The sequence below is a fragment of the Nicotiana tabacum genome, chromosome 2, assembly GCF_000715075.1.
Source record: "Nicotiana tabacum cultivar K326 chromosome 2, ASM71507v2, whole genome shotgun sequence".
NCBI lineage: Eukaryota > Viridiplantae > Streptophyta > Magnoliopsida > Solanales > Solanaceae > Nicotiana > Nicotiana tabacum.
In genome coordinates, this window is record NC_134081.1 from 61,079,442 (window position 1) to 61,085,441 (window position 6,000).

Consider the following 6,000-nt stretch of genomic DNA (forward strand, 5'->3'; position numbering starts at 1 on the left):
AATGAAATACAAAATAAAAAATATATATATATATATATATATATATATATATATATATATATATATATATATATATATATATATATACACACACACACACAAAATCTAAGCAAAAAAGGATCTTTTTCAATGGATATGGTTGAAATTCATTGAAAACATATAAATGAGTCAATATACAAAATTTGAGGAATATAGGAGGTTATTTGGAATGATTTGGTATCAAAATTCTTAGTTAAAATCGAGTTCAAAAAATTCTTTTACGACACAAGTATCAAACATGTATCACACATGTATCTCACATACAAGTATACATGGATATACATGTGATATACATTTGATACAAATATGATACATATGTGATACACAAATGATACACAGTTTGATACACATATTATTTTTTTATGGTCATCTTCTACTTCGAATTTTCAATTCAAATCACCTTAAAACTCCACCAAATCATCCAAAACTGAGATTCAAGCTTCGATGTACCCAATCTATTCTAATAACACCCACTTAAAAGAAAGCAAAAAATTGACTTTGTTTGGCAACAAATAACTAATTGGCTAATATTAGTAATATTTTATGAATTGGCTAATTTTTGTAATAAGCTACTGTCACGACCCCAATTTTCCTCCGTAGGATATCGTTATTACACCTATTCTCTAAGACTAGATAAGCCTAACATACATGCAGAATATAACTGAAATAACGATAAAACTCTCAAATACTCAGCAACTATTATAAAGAAAACTTCGCAACTCAACATAAACAGCTTCCCAAAATCTGGTGATAACAAGTCACAAGCTATACGAGTAAGTACTAGTCATCCCTATACAACAGTGTCAAAAAAGGGAAAGAAAAATGAATTAGACTAGATCGAGGGGGACTCCGAGGCCTGCGTACGCCGGCAGGTATACCTTGAAGTCTGGATTAGTAAGAGATACATGGATCTGTACAAAACGATGTGCAGAAGCGTAGCATGAGTACACTACAACGGTACCCAATAAGTGTCAAGCCTAACCTCGGTAGAGTAGTGGCGAGGTCAGGTCAAGGCCCTACTGGAATAAATAAGAGACAGAACAAGTATATAACAGTATAATAATGATAACAATGAAAATAAAATAATAAAGAAATATACCAAGATTGGTTACACCGAACTAAGGCAAATAATGCATCACGGAAGAAAACAAGGAATGATATGCCAAGGAAATAAGCAACCAAAACACAAGTGAAGTAATAGAAAAGTATCAACAAGAATCACTACCAAGGTACCGCATCGTAGTCTCAAATCACAATATAATTCATAATCTTTTCTTATATCACCGCGGGGGCCTTGCATTTAGTTTTGAAAATCATTTTTCCCGAAATAGCTTCCCGCGTTTTAGTCTACCTTATCACACTGCGTGGCTTCAAGTAGTTTCCCTACTAGCAACACGCGTATCAAGCCCACCTTATCTCACCGCATGCGTTATAACCCCAAACCTTATATCACCGCATGCGTATCAATATTACAACGTATCACAAATCGCACTTCAAGTGCCCAATAACACAACTTGCCAAAGAAGTCAACAATAATGGTGTTTCCACAATAAGTAGATATGGCTCAACCATAATATGCACAAGAGTCTCACAATAACAACTGAAAGTGAATAACTCAACAAGAATGGCATTTCACAACCTTACAACTTTTTCTCAATGTGAATCACGGCCTTTATAACTCAATACTAATTTCAACAACAGGATATTCCAAGAATAACAACTTCAAGTAAGGAACTCAACGATTAAACAATGAATAAGGAATAGAGGAAACAATAACTTCAACTAAATACGTAAAGGCAATTAACAAGTAAGAGATAAGACAAGAAAAGCATGTGAAGATAGACTAAAGATGGTGAATACAGCATATTATGGTAACTCAATTAAAGGCATGAAAAGGATCTACATAGCTAGAACCGGTCAATTACCATATTTAGCCCGTGTACACATTCGTCACCTTGCGTACCCAGCTTTTACACATCACAATTAACACAAAAGAACACTAATTCTAAGGGGTAATTCCCCCACACAAAGTTAGGCAAGACACTTACCTCAAAACACGCTAACTCAATCCACTAGTAAGCCTTTCCCTCGATTATTCAACTCTGAACGTCTCAAATCTAGCCAAAATAACTTCATGCCATAAATATAAACTATAGGAAGCTATTCCGAACAATAAAGTTGAAATCTTTAAAGAAAAATAAAAAGTCAACTCAAAAAGTCAACCCTGGGCTTGTGTCTTGGAACCCCGACCAAAATTACAAAATCCGAACACCCATTCGATAACGAATCCAACCATACAAGAATTACTCAAATCCGACCTCAATTCTCCTTTCAAATCCCCAAAATTTAGTCTAAGAAGTTTTTACAATTTCCCCCCAAATTTCTAACTCAAATCACTAATTAAATGATAAAAATAACAATTGACTCATGTAATATAGCCAAAACCGAGTTAGAATCACTTACCCCAATGATTTTCTTGAAGAAACCTCAAAAAATCACCACAAACCGAGCTATCTAGGTCCAAAAATGAAAAATTAGAATAAACCCTCGAAGCCATCTATTTCTGCCTAGAAAATTCGCGCATGCGGGCATAGGGTCGCATCTGCGACGCCGCACCTGCAAAAAATCCATCACAGGTGCGGTTCCAGCTTAAGCCATGACTTTTCGCTTCTTGCAGACCCAAGTAGCGCACCTGCGCTCATGCACCTGCGGAGGGGCCTCCGCTTCTGCGACCCCAAGCCTGGCCAGCCTTTTCGCTTATGCGCTTCCTCACTCACACCAACGATTTTGCTTCTACGGAACACTGACCATACCTGCAGTCCCAACTGGGCAGTCCAAATTCGCTTCTGCAGCTCGAAGGCCGCTTCTGCGGTGCCGCACCTGTGGCCCAAAATGCGTAGGTACGATTACACCAGACACAACAGAGATTCAGTAATGCATAAAGTCCAAAATTGTTCCGGATTCAATCCGAATCACATCCGTGGGCCCCCGGACCCCGTCCGAATATATCAACAAGTTCCAAAACACATAACACTCGAGGCCAAAAATCACATCAAATAACAAAATCCGAACACCCATTCGATAACGAATCCAACCATACACGAATTACTCAAATCCGACCTCAAATCGCCTTTCAAATCCCCAAAATTTAGTCTAAGAAGTTTTCACAATTTTTCCATAAATTTCCAACTCAAATCACTAATTAAATGATGAAAATAACAATGGACTCATGTAATATAACCAAAACCGAGTTAGAATCACTTACCCCAATGATTTTCTTGAAGAACCCTCAAAACTCGCCACAAACCGAGATATCCAGGTCCAAAAATAAATAATTAGAATAAACCCTCGAAGCCCTCTATTTTTGTCCAGAAAATTCGCATTTGCGGGCACAGGGTCGCACCTGCGGAAAATCCATCACAGGTGCGGTTCCATCTTAAGCCATGACTTTCCGCTTCTTGCGGACCCAAGTAGCGCACCTGCGACCCCAAGCCTGGCCAGCCTTTCCGCTTTTGCGCTTCCTCACTCACACTAGCGATTCCGCTTCTGCGGAATACTGACCGCACCTGCGGTCCCAGCTGGCCAGTCCAAATTCACTTCTGCAGCTCGAAGGCCGCTTCTACGGTGCCACACCTGCGGCCCAAAATGCGCAGGTGCGATCGCACCAGACACAATAGAGATTAAGCAATGCATAAAGTCCAAAATTGTTCCGGATTCAATCCGAATCACACCTGGGGCCCCCGGTACCCCATCCGAATATATCAACAAGTTCCAAAACACATAACAGACCTACTCGAGGCCAAAAATCACATCAAATAATATCTATTCAACGAATCGCAACCCAATTCAAGCCTATTGAAACTATAAACTTCCGAATTCCAAAACTAATGTCGATTCATACCAAAATAACTCTGATTGACTTCAAATTTTGCACACAAGTCATAAATAACATGACAGACCTATTCCAACTTTCGAAATCGGAATCCGACCCCATTATCAATAAAGTTAACTCCTGGTCAAACTTTTCAACCTTCCAAACCTTCAACTTCCTAACTTTCGCCAATTCAAGTTGAAAAACCTACGGACCTCCAAATCAACATCCGTTCACGCTCCTAAGTCCAAAATTACCATACGGAGCTATTGGAACTGTCAAAACTCTATTTCGAAGTCGTCTACACAAAATTTAACCTATGGTTAACTCTTTCAACTTAAGCCTCCAACTTAGGGACTATGTGTCCCATTTCACTCAGAAACTCACTCGAAATCGGAACCAAAAACCCCGGCAAGTCACATAACCATAATACAACATAGAAGAGGCAATAATAGGGGATCGGGGCTAAAATACTCAAAATGACCGGCCGGTCATTACATCCTCCCCCTCTTAAATCAAACGTTCATCCTCGAACGAGTATAGAGACATTACTGAAGTAGTGAAAAGATGAGGATAATGGTTACGTATATCATGCTCGGCCTCCCAAGTCGCCTCCTCGACTGGTTGACCTCTCCACTGAACCTTCACTAAAGCAATGCTCTTCGACCTCAACTTTTGGATATGTCTGTCCAAAATGGTCACCGACTCCTCAACATAAGACAAATCATTGTCCAACTGGACTGAGTTGAAATCCAACACATGAGACTGATCACCGTGATTCTTCTGGAGTATAAAGACATGGAATACTGGATGAATTGCAGCTAGACTAGGTGGTAGTGCAAGCTTGTAGGCCACCTCACCAATCCTCTCAAGAATCTCAAAAGGTCCGATATACCTAGGGCTTAACTTGCCCTTCTTCCCGAACATCATAACACCCTTCATGGGCAAAACCCGGAGCAAGACATGCTCCCCAACCATGAATACAACATCGCGAACCTTCCGATCTGCATAACTCTTCTGTCTAGATTGGGCTGTACGAAGCCGATCTTGAATCAATTTAACCTTTTCCAAAGCATCCTGAACCAAGTAAGTACCCAATAACCTAGCCTCACCCGACTCAAACTAACCTACCGCAGACCGATACTGCCTCTCATACAAGGCCTCATGCCGAGCCATCTGAATGCTCGATTGGTAACTGTTGTTGTAGGCAAACTCTGCAAGCGACAATAACTGATCCCAAGAACCCCCAAACTCCATAACACATGCACGAAGCATATCCTCCAATATCTAAATAGTACGCTCGGACTGTCCGTCCGTCTGATGGTGGAATGCTATCTCAACTTGACCCGCGTGCCCAACTCACGATGTACAGCCTTCCAGAACCGCGATGTAAAATGCATACCCCGGTCAGAGATGATGGATACCGGCATGCCATGAAGTCTAACAATCTCGCGAATATAGACATGAGCCAGCTGCTCTGAAGAATAAGTAGTCCCCACTGTAATGAAATGAGTCGACTTGGTCAACCTATCCATAATCACCCACACTACATCAAACTTCTTCCGAGTCTGTGGGAGCCTAACAACAAAATCTATGGTAACTCGCTCCCATTTCTACTCGGGAATCTCAAGCATCGAAAGTAACCCACCTGGCCGCTGATGCTCATACTTCACTTGGTGACAATTTAGGCACCGAGCTACGTACTCCACTATGTCTTTCTTCATCCTCTTCTACCAATAGTGCTGCCTCAAGTCCTGATATATCTTAGCGGCGCCTGGATGAATGGAGTACCGCGAACTATGGGCCTCCTGAAGAATCAACTCATGTAAACCATCTACATTGGGCACGCATAGCCGACCCTGCATCCGCAACCACTGTCATCCCCAATAGTAACCTCCTTGGCATCGTCGAGATGAATTGTGTCTTGAGGATAAGCAAATAGGGGTTGTCATATTGACGCTCTCTGATACGATCATATAGAGAAGACTGAGAAACCACACAGGCAAAAACTCGACTCGGCTCCGAAACATCCAATCTAACAAACTAGTTGGCCAAGGCATGAACATCCAATGCTAATGGCCTCTCCGTTG